This window comes from Chrysochloris asiatica, unplaced genomic scaffold, assembly GCF_000296735.1.
Source record: "Chrysochloris asiatica unplaced genomic scaffold, ChrAsi1.0 scaffold00012, whole genome shotgun sequence".
Lineage (NCBI taxonomy): Eukaryota > Metazoa > Chordata > Mammalia > Afrosoricida > Chrysochloridae > Chrysochloris > Chrysochloris asiatica.
The window spans coordinates 29,031,592-29,049,352 of record NW_006408530.1 but is presented as its reverse complement, the minus strand read 5'-3'; the positions used below and the strand labels follow the sequence as shown (position 1 = coordinate 29,049,352).

The 17,761-nt window shown below is 37.3% G+C and overlaps 1 protein-coding gene across 1 annotated transcript in view; it reads left to right on the top strand.

Moving 5' to 3' along the window:
- The window catches only part of THSD7B (thrombospondin, type I, domain containing 7B), a 904,077-nt gene that overhangs the window by 450,553 nt on the left and 435,763 nt on the right, over positions 1–17,761 (top strand). The gene's annotated exons all lie outside the window — the stretch shown is intronic.

The window sequence follows — 17,761 nt, the reverse complement described above, 5'->3', positions numbered from 1 at the left end:
AAAACTGGACAAAGGTAATTTTTCTTCCACATTTTCTCCCATTCTAACCAGGACCTTCTATTGTGATGAAAGGGGATCCCAGATAGAGTGAGATAAAATGTGGAACAAAAGTCAAAACTATAAAAAAACAGATAGTACTCATTTGACCTACCTTCAATGACTGGATGATCAGAACTCTGCTAGAGGAAGAAAGAAGAGGAAAAAACGTGTAATTCGCTACAATCTGATGAACTTGACCTACACTTATGGATGTAGTAGTTTAAAAGAGGGAACAAATCTTTACAGCAAGGATCATTCCCACCCCCTATGTACACAGGGTTGACAGGGATCGGCAACTTAGACATTAGCTACACAAAATGGGGAGGTGGCAACAAAGGCATAAAGCGACTGGCTTATAAGTTTTCAAAAGGGAGCATAGTTTCAGAGGGTGCAGGAGAAGGAAGAATCTCCACTGAGTGGTTTCCAACCTGTCTAGATGGGACTAGTGAAAGGAGATAGGGATAAGACTCTTGTGGTTCAGTAGTGAATAATTGCTATCAGGACTGATTGTGAATATTGCAACTGTAAAGGTAGACATTTTTTTTAACAAAAGAAAGGGAGTGGTTGATTTTGCAGTCCAGGAGTGGAGGACCCAGAGACCATCAAGGGAAAAGAGCAGAGTGCAGGACCCTATCCAGAGAAGCAGTGATGCTAGAGATGGAGGCAGAGACGATGATGTAGAAAAACAGAGTGGCTGGGGACTCCAAACTCAAGAAGGGAGAGGGGTTGTGAGCTGGCAGCTGAGGGGTGGCGTTCAGGGTATACCCTTTGGTTGTTTTAATGGTTGTATATTCCTGAGTGCTTGGGTATACATCTAACAACAAACAACAACAACAACAACAACAAAAAACAACAGAGAGATTGGAAGCAAATGCTGTTGAATGATGATGCATAGAGGGGATTGAAATCATTGCAATCAAATGAAACACAATAGGATGAATGTAAAGCTGATTCTCTCACATATAAACTATCACTCAATTCACAATAAAAACTTATTTTTTAAAAATGCATTGAAGGGAAGGCACAGGGAGGAAGCAGGATAACTGTTGGTGAAGTAGGGGATTATAATCATTGAGATGAAACAAATAATGTGGTTTGTCTAATGGAGAGCTAAAGGTCTTGTTAATTCACTTACATTCAATTCACAACAAAAAGTAAAAATAAACAAAATGAACTGAGCTCACAAACAAACAAACAAACAAACAAACAAAAACTTATTTGTCAGAAAGAGCATGGAGGAACCTGAAAATATGACCCTCGTCCACCCTTTAGGTTTACTGTTATTTAGTTCTTCTCTGACTTTGTTGAAATTTTTTCCACTTCTGTCCTTCATCATAATTGGTATATTAAAATCTCCTACTATTATTGTAGTCTGTTTCTTTCTTCAATTCCAATAGAATCTAATTTATGTATTTTGAGGTTCTTTCATTGGGTGCATAGATATTTATTATGGTTGTGTCCTCTTGTTCAATTGACTCTTTAATCATGAGAATAATGTCCTTTGTTTCTTATAATGGAAATTTCCTTAAAGCCTATTTTATCAGAGATTAATATTGCTACTCCGGCTCATGTTTGGTTGCCATTAGCTTGATATATTTTTTGTCCATCCTGTGATTTTTTTTTAAATTTATTTTTCTTTGTGTGTTAAGTGTATCTCTTATAGACAGCATATTGAAGGTTCCTGTTTTCTTCTCCATTATGTTACTTTGTGGTCTATGGTCTGGTGCATTTAATCCATTGACATTCAATATAATTTTCAATCGATATGAATTTATTGCAGTCATTTTGCTATGTGTTTTCGGTGATGCTGATGATTTCTTTGTGCCACATAATTTTCTGTGTTGAGTTCATTTTGCTTGCACTTTTTCTTGTCAGTGTGCATTCGCTGTTGTTTTAACATTTACTAAATCTTCATGGTCTCCCTTTTTCTTGATTTGATATGTAAGTAAATTAATTTCCTTTAAGGTTACCCTGTGATTTATTAATTTAAACAATCTGTTTTATCTTGAAATATACTTGCCTTCCTCATCATTGCACAGTTCTATAACTACACTTTTACTTCTTTTTGCTTTGTAGTTGTCTTCATTATAAATTGATAACTCTGGTTCTTGATTTTCAGTTTTGTAGGTTTGTTTTACTTTGGATTCTTTTATATCTGGATTGAATTTTGGGTGGTGGTGCTATGTATGTCAATCTCAGGTTGCCTGCAGTTGTTAATTCTAAGTCCAACACACTCCCTTGAGAGTTTGTTTTGTAAACTTGCTTTATTTATAATAAATTCCTTAGATTTTTGTTTATCTGTAAATGTTTTCATTTCATTGTCATATTTGATGGGCAGTTTTGCTGGGTATATGATTCTTGGTTGGCAATTATGTTTTCTTTCAGATTTTTGTATATGTCTTCCCAGTACCTTCTTGCCTACATGATTCCTGCTAAGAAAACAGAGTTTAACATTATTGATTCCCCCTTTTAGGTAACTTTTTATTTTTTTGAGCTGCTCTCAGAATTCTTTCGATGTCTTTGATTTTGAAGAGTTTGTTTATGATGTCTTAATGATTTTCTTTTGGGTCTATCCTGCTGAATATTCCTTTTTCAGTGTATTCTTTTCTTGATTTATGATTAAACATAGTTTCTAATAATGGTCTTAGGTATATTTTTTAGTTGTTTTGCAAAGTTTTCTTCCTCTTATGATACTTTGATTTGCTCTAATTTGTGTCTGTTTTGTCTTTCATCTTTTGAATTAATTTCATTTCTGTCTTTTATATCTGACATTTTTCTGATATTTATAATCTTTGATTTTTTGCTTCTGTTTAGAAACGGAGTGTAAAATGTGAGTTGCATGAGTTTGCCTGTCCATAGCTAAAGAGTAAGGTCATCTTATTCAACAATTCACTTGAGGAACTTTTCTTGTCAGCATAGTTGTTTCTTTCTTCTTGGATTATTTGGCTTTACAGAAAAGGCTTTTCAAAATGTCTGCGTATCATCAATATTTTAAAAACTAATTAGGGAAGAAGATGAGGGGTTTCAGTATCTAGTGTAAGTATGACACTCAGTCCAGAAGTCTCCAATGAAAGGAAGTCATGTCATTATCCTTTCTCTTAAGTGATACACGCTGGAGCTCTGCTTCATAATTACACTAAGGACTAACTTTTTAAGCTGCTTTCCCCATTCGATCACACTTCTATAGTTTTTGTGATGTGAATTAGATTAATCCTTCACTTCTGTTGTTTTCAAAGTTTTCTTGAATCTGTTTAATTCTTTACTACTTATGATTGAGTTACAGCTTCCAAAATCATGACTCTATTCTGTTCTTCTCCATTCTCTTTGTTCTTAATGTGTTAAGAGTTTTGTGAGTTTTTAGAAGGAAAAAGAAAGGATAGATTCTGGTTTTCATTTTGCCAACTTTATCTGTAAAGCTCCCACCACTACCCCTTTCCAAAAATATCCATCAATGTCTGTTGTTGTTAAGTTCCAACATAGCGGAACTTATATAGTGACCCTGTATAGTGTTTCCAAAGAGTGACTGGTGAGTTTGAACTTGTGGTTCAAACCAACCTAGCAGGCCAATGCTTTATGCTACAACACCACATTTACAGTGATCCCATAGGATTTCCAAAGTTCCAAGGCTTGATGGAAGCGGACTGCCACATCTGTCTCCCATGGAGCTGCTGATAGGTTAGTACTGCCTAACTTTCAGCTAGCAGCTAAGAGTTTAACTAATGTACCTCCAGGGCTTCTTATTTTTATCTGTTGTTAAATTGTTATTTCTAAGTGCCATCTAGTCAGTCTCAATACATAACGACCCTGTATAAGTTTTCTGAGGAGCAACTGGTGGGTTTGAACCACTGACATTGCAGTTAGCAATCCTGCAGTTATCCTACACTAAGATTAATTTATATTTGTTAAATAAAATGCCTTCATAATTAAGAGGGCTTTTTCTTCTTTCCACTAAATGGAGTGAAAACAATTATGCATAAATACTTGCTTTAGTACCAGCTGGCTATAATAACCTTCCAAATTCTCAATAGAACCCTAAACTGCATCATTATACATGTGATTCTGACTCATGGTAACCCCATGTGTGTCAGAGTAGAGCTATGCGCTATAGAATTGTCAATGGTTGACATTCAGAAGTGCATTCCCAGGCCTTTGTTTTCTGGCCTCTCTAGATGGACTTGAAATCATCAACCATTTGTTAGGAGCCAAATGCTTAGGTATGTACAGGGCTCTTTACAGACTTGTGACTGTAATGTAGCCACTGGGTATTAGACCTGGAAGAGACCTAGATTATTCTGGTCCAGTCCTATGCATTTTGCATATAAATCTACTTGAGTTTCATTGGAGTCTGTAGCTATCATAAATAAAGCCAGAGCCAAAGTTACGCTTCTATCTGGCTATGTTGCCATACAGGTTAGGCTTACGTCTTGGTGATTGCTATGGAAATCTGGCTGAAAAACAAGTGCAATGTGGGTACTGTGAAAATTTGAGAAAGATGTGTAAAATACTATACTACCTGAAGGAGATCTGGTGATAGGTCCAGTTAGCTGCAGTAATTGAAATTAGGCAGATGACCAGTACAACTTCAAAGAAGTAAAATGTGTGAATTTAATATCATTCGTGTCATTAGGTTAATCCTTTTTTCAGTGCTTAAAGGTAAAAATAAGTGAAATTCAAAACTTAAATAACTTATAATTGGGGAGACATTAGAAAATGATTTTCCTAACTCAGAAAATTTTAGCAGGTAAAAAAAATTATACATACGAAATTGAAAGTCATTTGATTTTTTTAATTCATTCTGTTTACAGTTCCTAAGCATTTTTATACTGTTGTTTGTGTTTAGTGCCCTCACGTCAGTTCCCATAGGGTTTCTAAGGCTTTAACTGTTTGCAGGAGCAGAAAACTTCACCAAGGAGCAACTGGGTGACTCCTTGAATCACCGACCTTGTGGTTCACAGTTCTGTGCTTATCTTTTGGAGTCACTGTGCTCAGTGCTGATCCTATGGAGCCAATGAGTATCAGAGAACATTTTTGGTTTTAGAAACTTTTTATTGTGAATTGAGTGAAGGGTTACAGAGCAGATCATAAGTTTTACATTCAGTAAAGCTTATACTTTGTTACATCTTCCTGATAGCAATTCCCTAATCATAGCAAGTTATCCCACTTCCTCCTTGTAGTTCTTACTTTCTTCCCTCCTTTCCAACTCTTCTGAACTTTGTTGTTTTTGTTGTTGTTAAGTGCTGTCAAGTCAGTTCCGAATCATAGCGACCCTGTTGGGGTTTCCGAGGAACAACTGGTAAGCTTGAACCACCAACTTTGCTGTCCAAAGCATTAGCCCTAGGTAAATGCTGCCATTTTGATCTTGAATGATCGGCCATTCCATAGTGAGCATAACTCACTAGTGTTGTTGTTCTCCCTGTATACTTATTTGGAAGACAATCACCTGGCCAAGTGACTGGAAACTATCTGTATTTGTGCCCATTCCAAAGAAAGGTGACACAGTGGGACGCAGAAGTCATCAAGCAATATCATTAATATATCATACAAGTAAAATTCTGCTCCAGATAATCCAAAAGCTGCAAATGTACATTGTCAGAGAACTGCCAGAGGTTCAAGCTGGATTCAGAAGAGGACATGGAATGAGGGATAGCATTGCTGATGTCAGATGGATCTTGGCTGAAAGCAGAGAATACTAGAAAGATGTATATCTGTGCTTTATTGACTTTGCAAAGGCTTTCAGTTGTGTGGATCATGGCAAGCTATGGACAGCATTGTGGAGAGTGAATATTATGGAACACTTGATTGTATTCATGAGGAACTTGTACACAGACCAAGAGGCAGTTAAAGTTGTCAAAGACTTAATTTTGCTCTGATTAACCATCAACACTCATGAAAGCATTAGTCAAGAACTTAAGCATATTGCATAAGGCAAATCTGCTACACAAGACCTCTTTAAAGTGTTCAAGAGCAAAGATGTCAGATTGAGGCCTAAGTGTGCCTGACCCAAGCCATGGTATTTTCAGTAATCTCATATGCATGTAAAAGTTGGACAGTGAATAAGAAAGACCATAGAAGAATTGATGCATTTGAGTTATGGAGCTGGAGGAGAATCTTAAAAGTACCGTGGACTGCCAAAAGAACAAACCAATCTGTTGAAAGAAGTACAACTAGAATGCTCCTTGGAAGCCAGGATGGCCAAACTTCATCTCTCCTACTTCAGCCATATTGTCAGGAGGGACCAGTCCCTGGAAAAGGATATCATGTTTGGTAAGTAGAGGATTGGAAAAAAAGAGGCAGACCCCAGCAAGATGGATTGGCACAGTGGCAGCATCAATGGGCCCAAACTTTGCAATGATTGTGAGGTTGGCCCAGGACTGGGCAGTGTTTACTTCTGTTTTGCAAAGGGTCACTATGAGGCAGTACTGACTTGATGACACCTAACAATAACAACAGCAACAGCATACTTATCTACTACTTGGTTAAAAACTGGGTCATGAGGGTGAGCTCTTTTCCATATCTGAAGGGTAGCTGAGGACCACAGTTTCAGGCTCCTCCAGTCTAATGGGTAAGACAGACTTTAAAAAAAATAAAAATAAAAATATTTTGAGTGTTGGTCCATATTTTCTCCCTCTCTAACCAGGACCATCTAATGTGGTCCTTTAAGAACTGTTGGTAATGGTGGCCAGGTGTCATCTAGTTCTTCCTGTTTTGGACTAATGGATTCTAAGCAGTATCAGTTTTCACCCCTCTTGAAGAGACATCATAGTTGGCTGCTTATGACTTTTTAAGATCCCAGTCCCTGCTCACTGAAGTAGAATGTAGAACAGTGACTTGTGGACTATATTAAGTTCATTTGATTTTGAGTTACATATTAGTTTAAACAAATGTAGTTTCACAAAACACAACATTGATTGTTTACACTGTGAAATAAAGCTTTGAAGTTGTTGTTGTTAGGTGATACTGAGTTGATTCCAACTCATAGTGACCTTCTGCATAAAAGAACAAAACACGGCCCAGTCCTGAACCATCCTTCAATCAATGTTAAGCTGGAGTCCATCATTGCTGTCACTGTGCTTATCCATTGCATTGAGGGATTTCCTCTTTCTTGCTGATCCTCTACTTTACCTAGCATGATTTCCTTCTCTAGGGACTAGTCCACCCTGACAATATGCCCGAGGTATGATAGATGAAGTCTCTGTATCCTGACTTCCAAGGAGCATTTTGGTTATAAGTCTGCCAACATAGATTTGTTTGTTCTTCTAGCAGTCCATGGTACTTTAATAGTATTCTTCTCCAATATCATAAGTCAAATGTATCAGTTCTATGGTCTTCGCTGTCCAATCTTCACATGGGTATGAGACTATTGAAAATACCAAAATGTTCCACATTTTCTCTCACTCTATGTAGAACCTTATAATGTGGTCCTTGCAGAGCACTGATAATGGTAGCCAGGTACCATCTAGTTCTTCCTGTCTCAGACTAATTGATTCCAAGCTGCTTCAATTTTCATCCCTCTTTTTTTATCCACACATGGAGAGACCAATAGTTACACTTTAGATAGCCACTCATGAGCTTTTAAGATCCTAGTAGCTGCTTACCAACATAGGATGTAAAACATTGTCTTTGTGGACTATGTTAAGGTCATTTGATTTTTGAATTACATATCACTTTAAACAAAAGTAGTGTCTATAAGCTCAACATTGATTGTCTACACTGTGAAATAAATCCTCAAGTTTAAGAAATACTATTATGGATACAATTCCTTTCAATCACAGGCATCCCTATTCATTAAAATACATTTGACCCTTGAACAACACTGGTTTGAGCAATTAATTTTTAAAAAATTAAATGTCTTGTGATGTTAATCATCTCAGTATAAACTGTTATGTCTCCTATAAATTCAGTATCAAAATATAAAGTGATCTTTCTTGGTCTTCATATATTTTTTTCATCATGTTAGTGCAATACCATAAACCTTGCATAACACCATGGGGTCAATTAAAAGTTCCACTAGCGATGGTGGAAGATCTTTTAGGAAGCAGAAGAAAAGTTAAGACATTAAAGTAAAAAGTTGAAGTAAGTTTGAATACATATCATCAATTGAGTCTTGCAGCAATGGTTGTCTGCCATTTCAAGGTAAATGAATCCAGTTGAAGAATCATTGTAAAAAATAAAAAGTAGACCTTGCTGCCTCAAAACCTTGAACTTTTTGAAAAATACCTATTTATCTTGATAATACAGTTTTTAATTGAGTACAATGCAATACATACAAGGGGACTTCAAAAGTTTGTGGGAAAATGGAATTTTTCCACAAACTTTCAAATATGGGTTAATCAACTGTTTATATTACTGGTAAGGCTTCTGGTCAACAAACATTGGTTAACTTTGTGGGGAGTTGAAATTTATATACAGATTTTTTACTGAAAGGTAGTCAACGACCTTAAACTCTATGTTGTTCAAGGGTCAGTTTCAGAGTCATTTCTTCTCTTTTTTTTCTGTGCAACTCTAATGAAATTTACCTGTGCACAAATATGTCAAAACTGTTACTTCAGAATCATTGCTGTTGTTGTTAAGTACCTTCAAGTCAGCTCTGACTCACAGCGACCCTGTGTTGGATTTCCAAGCAGTGGCTGTTGTGTTTGAACCACTAGCTTTGCAATTAGTAGTTGAGATCCTAGAATCCTTTATTAAACAAATATATAAAAATATGTGCTATTATTTCTTGACATATGCTCTGCCTTGGTCTATACACTTCTGAAAGCAGCATTATCATCTCTCAAACCCTTCCCCCAAATAATTCTGCGCTCTGCTACTGGCAGTTTTGACTTCCTTAAGGGAAAAAAAAAAAAAAAAGATATATTCCCCTTAAATGTTCTTTGAGTTTGGGAACAAAAATAAGTCAGAAGAGGGAGATCAGGCCTGTAGGGTGAGTGGGGTAAGGATTCCTAAAGAAATTCTCACAGGACATCCCTTGCTACTCTAGAAGAATGAAGCATGAGTAAGTGCATTGTTATGATGGGGAAAAGTTTGGTGATACAATGATCCTGGCCATTTTCTTACCTGTGTAGTTTTCTGTTTTCTTAAACTTCATAATAATCCCCATGATATTCCTGTGTCCTTCAAGAAAATCACTCAGGATTATCCCTTTATAATCTAAAACAAAACAAAAAAACGCATAACTGCGGGAGTCCAGCTCTCGCGGGGTCGCGGGACACGAGAGGAGACACGGAATCAGCGAAAATGAAAGCAATCGAGGAATCTCCACTTAGTTGGCTGATGGAGCTCTCTTTCTCTTTTCTTCCCTCTCTCTGCCCTGGCTCAGCAAGTCTTTATTTTTATACTTAAAATTATACAGTACATAATGATTTGATACTTTGATTTTTCCTTGAATTATTACACAGTTTTAATCACAACGTTCCTCTTACCCTGTGATTATACAACCTTAACAAAAGTATTTCTGTGATGTCCAAACTGACCTTTCCAAGATCCATTTTCTAACCATTAAGCATTTTTCTTTTGACATCATCTCCTCTCATACGTAAGTGCTAAATTGTTTCTTCTTATTCTCACTAAAGGATCAAGTTAAACCTTATACAAATCATTTCCACTTATCAGGCCCCTGATTACATCTTCTTAGTAATATAAGTTTCTATTAATCATCAGTGCTTACACTACTTTATTGTTTCTACTAGGTGATTATCAATCTTCTATCCTACATACTACACTACTATTTTCATAGTAAAAGTATTACTAATATCTACTTAATTATTTTGTTTTTCTAAAGTATTCATTAAGTTGCTTAACCACAGTGTTCCAATGTTTCTTTCTTTTGAAGCTGTGAGGCATAAGGCCCAACTTGGCTAATTACTGCGGGAAATGTAGATTATTAAGTTTAGACCATATTTCACTTACGTTCACTATTATCTGCCTATTTACATAGGTGGCTGTATGAAATAGTGGGGGTTTGTGGATTCTGGCTGGTAATTGATTGTGGTGAGGTCTATAGGGGTCGGTCAGCTTTAGTTTGTTATCTGCTTTTGTGATCTCATAAATGCAGTTACTTTGTACTTAGGTTTTCTGTGAATGGGAGTGGCTCATACAATTCCCTTTGAATTCAACCCACCGAAACGGAAACAGTTGTTGCCATGGTCTGCAGAACTGGTAGTAAAAGGCTGTGAATGTGGCAATATTATATATTTTTACAAGTGAATTCAGAGTTATCCTAAAGAGGAGATAGAGGCCAGTTCCTGAGAATCATCTGCTTTGCATGATGTTTCTCCTTATGCTGGGACTGTGTCAAACAGCAGAAGTGAAGATGGCTCTCCGCACATAACCTTCTGAGTTTACCTCTGCATTAAATTTTACTGGCACAGTAAATCTCTTGAAAGTCATTGTTTTGACTGAATCTTGTTTGTTTGTTTGTTTTATCTCTCTTTTCTGAAGTCACACTAACAGAACTAAAACAAATATATTACTGAGAGAACTTGTGTGTAGCCAGCCACTGACTTTAGAGACACATTTAAATATGGTGTGCTTGAAATAAATCATGCATATGTAATCAACTGCAAACCTAGTAGTTAGTAATACTTGCTTACTTACCTTGGTATATGGTTATCTGTCTCTGAGTGGTGCAAAATAGCTCCTAACCTAAAAGTTGATGGTTCAAACATACCCAAGGTGCCAAAAATAAACATGTGACAATCTGCTTCTCTAAATATTATACCCAAGAAAACCCTATGGAAGAGTTCTACTCTATAATATATGGGGTCACCATCAGTCATAATTGTCTTGATAGCAGTGGGATTTTTGGGGGGATGTTGAGAGAGACATAATATAAAAAGTATGTTCTTCCTTATAAAGTCTTGTGCAACAGAGTAAGCTGTCTGACTTGTGAATGTATATATTAGTACATACGAACTACAGTATAATACTCCGAATCCACTGTTACTCACATTCACATTATAGAATTTCATTAAGTTTGAGATTCTACAAGGTAATTAAGTTGTAACACATTTTTATTTGATGAAGAATGTAGCAAAGCAAGGTTTCTAGGGAGGCCAAAGAGAAAATAAAAGTGAATAAGCTTATTTCAGCAGTACCTTGCCTCTTCTATGGAGGGAGTGGGCAACAAATAAAAATAAAACAAAAACAAGTGCCTTTTGACACGGCCTCAGCCTTGTACATTAGAGTCAATTTATTATAATGGTAGTAATTATGATTCCACATAAAAACATGATTACTCAGAGTGATCTGTAAAAGGAATTAATTTGGAGGAAAAGAAAATTTCCTTAGAGAATGTTATAGTAGACAGATCCACACATACTTATACACACAATGTAACACAATTTGACAAATAGGGAAAATAAATGTGGATAAATACTAATTCCTTGATTCTCTGTAGCAATTAGATAATATTCTGGCTTTATGCAGGTTTGTTTTTTTTCCAATAAAAAACACCAAATTATTACTAAATTCAAAGGTCACACACATCTCTTTTGTTACTTAGTTACAGATACTAGAATGAATAGATGATGCAAAGTTTAGCTTCCTGACAAATTATACAGCATTCATTTTCAAAATACCCTATTTCATGGCAGATGTAGTTATAAATGTCAGTTGTGCATAGGCTTTAAGGGTCTAACCTCTCATACCTCAAGAGTAGGTATATTTTTAAAACCTTTGATACCTTCTGTAGCACTTGGCCCAACTCTTCCTGTGTCTTTATGGGGAGTGCATCTGGTAATGAAAGCAGCATCCATCTATCAAACTCACAGCCACTGAAAAACTACCCAGCCTTTTTTTTTTCCTCTCTCTCCCTTTCTTTTCTGATTTGGAAGTTGGTTACCGAACAGCTGTTCGAAGTGATACAGGTGAAAGTTATGTAAATACTGCCATATTCTTTCAAAAATGGAATAAACCTCCTTCCACATGCACTGTGTGAATTAGCATATTTATTCTTTCACACCTGCCAAGTATATATTTCCCTTGTACGTGTCTATAAAATAGGGGCTTGAGAAGCATAAAACTGGTAGTACATAGTTATAGGCAGTATTCTGTAGAATGAAGTGTGTGTGATTTCTTCCCCCAAAATATATAAAAGAAATGCAAAAAAATAAATCCATACAGCTTGAATTGAGGATGTCATTCATTATAAGATATAGAATTTCAAGGTTGGAGATATTTCTGAGGAAATCTGTTTTGATGTCTTTTTTAGTGCTTATGAGGAAAATGTCTTAGAAAGACTAGAAAGTGTCTCATCACTAGTTTACACTTCTAATGAGGCTGTGTAATATGGAAAGGAGGGGAAAAAGAAACACATTTCTAAGGGAAGTTCTGACCTAACAGATATTCATAATATAGTAAGATATTTAACTGCAACCACTGTTGCAATGTTCATATATTCTAAATACATTCAAATGCAGTTGGCTCATAAATACTTATTTAGTGATTTTATTTCCCACATGATAGAGATTGAACATTCTGTGTGATTGTGAGTCCTCTTAGTGCAAAAATTTTGTCTTGTAACACTCTTTGTTTGTAGTTTTACTATATCCTCATACGAAGTAATCTGCAAAATTCAGCACCACAGAAAAAATAAAGATGATGATTTTTTCATTTTTATTTCTGTTTGTGTTTTTCTTGCTAAAGGACAAAATTCAATAATAAACAAACTTTTTTTTTTTTTTTTTTTTTAAGTCAAAAGCACTTGTAAAAAATGCATTAATTGTAAAATCCTAATTCCACATCTGGGATACATCATTGATTATCAGGGTACCGTCAGTGGTTTTCAGCAGAACTTCTAGGAGAATTATTTGTTTGCTAACTGGTATAGGTTCGTGATTCCCATTTTTCTGGAAATGCAATGCCAGATTGGCAAGATTCTGTGGCATGACTTCTGATTATAATAATGTGTTACCTTTGTAATATTTTAGGACCATTTTATAATTTTATAATTTACATACCCTAAAATTCACCCTTTTAAAGTAGTTTTCAGAATACTCACCAAGTTGTGCAACCATACTTTTAGCTTGTTTTAGCATGCTTTCATAACATTCTCTGAGAAACCCCAGGCCCATTATCTGCCAATCCCTGTTGAATTATTTTTAATGTTAAAAAGTCAATTGAGATAAATGAAGCTACCCTAAGGTGCTGTAAAACAGGGAAAGAATCTTGGTTACAAAGACTTCCTTCATGTTCACTGCCAGTGACTTAACTTAGAATGATTTCTGCCAAAAGCCCTGCTGAAAGTGATGATTTGTATGCATTGACAGTGCTTTTCTTCAATGCAGGTTTAATATTTCTTATAAGAGGCAGGGCTCAGAGAGTCAATCTAAATGGAAGGCATGGCTAAGAAACTTCTCTGAAGCTAAATTTGCACAACAATACCCTCTATTTCTATTGAGAGTGTATGTTTATTTGATGTAGTTTAAGGGGTAGTATGGTTGGGAATTATGGGACTTTTCTTGCAATGGCTTTTTGTACTTATGTATTAGTTTTAGATGGTTTCATCATGGTTAATGGAAATTGTGGTTAAATAAATCCTGGTACGGTGCAGTTGGTTAATGCGCTAGACTGGAAAGTCAGCGTGAACCACAAGTTAGTGGTTCAAGCTCACCAGCTACTCCTTGGAAACTCTATACAGGGTAGCTATCTGTTAGAAATGATTTGATGGCACTGAACAACAGTAAGCCACTTCAGTGCAAATGGGATAAGCACTCAACCACTAGTCAAGGGAGTGGCAGTGTGAACCTCTCTAGAGTTGTGGAAGACAGGTTTGGAAATCTGCTTCCCAAAGGCCATAGCCTTGACTGTGGGGCAGTTCTACTCTGCATACCTGCAGTCACCATGAGTAACAATCAACTATATGGCAACTAACAAAAACAAAGTCAGAGTCACTTCAAGATCACTTATTTTCAGATAAATACCATTGTCCAATTACATTTTGTCTTCCTGTTGTTGTTAAGTGCCATTGAGTTGGTTCTAATTCATAGTCACCCTGTGTACGGTTTCCATTGTGGTAAGTCTTTATGGGAGCAAAAAATAACATCTTTCTCCTGAAGAGCACCTGGTGGACTTGAGCTGCTGACTTTGGGGTTAGTGACCCAACTCATAACCCACTATACTGTCAGGGCTCCTTCCTATTTTGTCTTCTTGTTGTTATGTGCCATGGAGTTGGTTCCGACTCATAGCGACCCTGTACAGGGTTTCTGAGGCTGTAAATCTTCATGGGAGCAGAAAGCCTCATCTTTCTCCCGCAGAACAGCTGGTAGTTTTGAACTGCTGACCGTGAGATTAGCAGCCTGATTCGTAACCACTCCGCTACCAGAGCTCCTTTATTTTGTCTTAGTGAAGGACATAAAGGACAATTTAATTATTTTCTTCATTGAGCATAGAATTCCACTCAAGTTCTCCAAATGTTTTAGCAAGTATGTCTGGAACCTCCTGTTTCCCTCTTGTGTTCCTCACCTCATCACCCACTGCCCAAGGCCCAGATCTGATTCTAACCAGTATGCTTCCAACCATGGTTCGATAGCTTGATCTAGAACACTCTTTGTGGAGTTTCTTGGGTTTTACACTCCATTTTTAAGCAAATATCTAATTTATGAATTACTTGTTAATTGTATTTTGTTCTTTCTTTCCATGACGTGTATTTCTATACATGTTTTTCAGTAAGGAAATAAACACCTATGTACATTCCTTTGGTTATTTGGGAACAACCCTTTGGGGGAGAGCTCAACAACAATTAGTGTGTGCCTTGGAATGACATGAAAGGACATTTTCCAACCACACATTTTTTAGTCTTGTACTAGAGCCCTAGTGTGACACTGTAGGATAAGCACTGGACTGGTAACTGAAAGATTGGCAGTTGAAACCCACCAGCTGCTCTCAAAAACCCTATACAGAGCCACTAAGAGTTAGAATCAGCTCAAAAGTATGCAACAACAACAACAACAACTAGATCCTAAATAAAGTGCTTTGAGGTTACCTAGGGACTAAGTATACATTATCAGCTTACTAAGCAGTTCTTATTTATTTAAAAGTTATTTTTTTCTGAGAGGGCAACAATAATTGGAAAACATGTTTCCAACATGCAAAATGAGTTGTATCTTTCCATAAGCAAGCTTGTAATTGGAATCCTGCAGCCACGCAGCTTCGCATATGGTACTTATGAGTCAATTAAAGCACCCTAACAAGCAATTACAGGTTTATTGTTTAATTCAATTTCTACAACTCATGCTGTTCCTCTCAAAAGTTGCATCTATGGCAGTCAGCGTGTAATAATAATAATAACACATTTTCCTCAAATTCTAGTTTTGAAAAACCAGGTCTCCAAATACTTTGCTCCCACACACTGTGCTTTACATGGGGAGATCAAATAGTTGGGGAAAACGAAAGCATTCCGGGTATGGCAAGAACTGGCTTCAACTTCCAAATTGATTTGTTTGAATAAGAGCCAAGTGAAAAATGCCTCATAATCTTTAAGGGAGCAGAAAGTTTCATCTTTCTCCCACAGAGCAGCTGGTAGTTTCGAACTGCTGACCTTGCAGTTCGCACCCCGATTCGTAACCACTACGCTACCAGAGCTCCTTGTGACTTTGAGTAGATATACACAATCCAAGCCATGGTATTTTCATTTGCCTCATATGAGTGCAAAGGTGGACATGAATAAGGAAAACAAAGAAAAATGATGCTTTTGAATTGTGGTGTTGACAAAGAATATTGAGTGCCAGAAGAAGAAACAAATCTGTTTTGGAAGAATATTGCCAGAATGCAATGCTCCTTAAAATTAAGAACGGCAAGACTTGATCTTATGTACCTTGGACATGTTTTCAAGAAGATCTAGTCCCCAAAAAAGGACATTAGGCTTAGAAAAAAGAAGAGGTTAGCAAAAATAGGTAGACTCAGATTGAGATGGATGGACTTGGTGGCTGCAACAATAACACAATCGTATCAGTAATAGTGAGGGTGGCACAGACACGGACACTGTTTCATTTTGTTGTACATAGCCTAGTTTTGAGTTAGAACCAACTGGAAGGCACCTAACAACAACAGTGGTGTCAAGAGCCCTGGTGGCACAGTGGTTAAGTGCTTGACTGCTAACTGCAATGTTGGCAGTTTGAATTCACCAGCCACTCACTCCACGGACAAAAGATGAGGCAGTCGACTTCCATAATATCACAGCCTTGGAAACCCTTTGGAATATTCTATTTGCTCTTATTTGTTATTGTTAAAAGCCTTTGAATTGGTTCTGACCCATAGTGACTCTGTTTAGGGATTTCGAGGAGCAGCTGGTAGGTTTGAACCTCCAACCTTTTGGTCCAGTGCATTATCCTGCAGCACCATACCAGGACTCCATTCTGTCCTATTTGTTTTTGTGCCATTGAGTTGGTTCTGATCAATAGCAACCTTGTTTAGGGTTTCTGGGGAGCAGCTGTTAGGTTTGAACTGCCAATCTTGTGGTTTGCAATCCAGTGCTGATCCTACAGTGCCACATGAGGAGCACATTCTGTCCTATGTTGTTGTTGTTAAGTGTTGTCAAGTTGGTTCTGACTCATAGAGTTTCCAAGGAGTGGTCAGTGAATTTGAATCACCACCTTTATAGATCAAACTGACCTATGGTCCATTGCTTACCCTGCAGCACCACACCAGCACTCCTATGTTATTGTTGTTGTGGTGGTTGTTAAGTGCCGTCAAGTCGATTCCAACCCATAGTGACCCTGTATAGGGTTTCCAAGGAGCAGCTGGTGAGCTTGAACCACCGACCTTGCAGTTCAAATGACTTTGCAGTCTGATGTATTAGCCCACAGCACCACACCAGGACTCCATTGGTTCTGACTCATAGCGACCATATATAGGGTTTCTAAGGAGAAGTTGGTAAGCTTTAACTGCCGAACTTGTGGTTCAAACTACCCTTGTGATCCAGCACATTGTCCTACATGCAGCACCAAACCAATTTAGAATCAGCTTCATGACAAAAAAAAAAAAAAAAGCTAGTAACAAGTTCAGCTCTTTTAAGTCTTATATGTAGTGTTGAAGCATGTGTAAGGCAGGCTTAGTATATATATTGAAATGTTTCTTAATTCATACCTTAAATCCAATCAGATTTTTCTCTTGGAACCCCTCTGCCATTGTGACTTCAGGCAAAGGGACAGACAAATGCCACCTCAAGAATGAGACGAATGTGATATAGAACTGTCTTTCAGATAATGGCGGTGGTGGTTATGTGCAGTGGAATCAACTATGACTCATAGTGACCCTGCTTAGGGTTTGGTGGTGGTGGTTATGTGCCATGGAGTCGGTTGCAACACTTAGTGGCCCTGCATAGGGTTAACAAGGCTGTAACTCTTTACAGCAGCAGAAAGCCTCCTCTTTCTCCCACAGAACAACTGGTAGGTCTCCTGACCTTGTGGTTAGCAGCCCAGTTTGTAATCTACTACAGTACCAGGGCTCTTTCTCTTTCAGATAGTTAGAATATAATAGTTCTCCTGTTCCTGCCACAGTGGTGATGGTGGTGAGCCGTGGTATCATTTCCGACTCATAGAGACCCTATGTAGAGTTTCTGAGGATGTAAATCTTTACAGGAGCAGAAAGTCTCATCTTTCTCCCACAGAACAGCTCGTATTTTCACGCTGCTAACCTTGCAGTTAGCAGCCCAACATGTAACCGCTACACTACCAGAGCTCCTTTCCTACCACAGCAGATGATAAGAAGGAAGAGGGAAGTG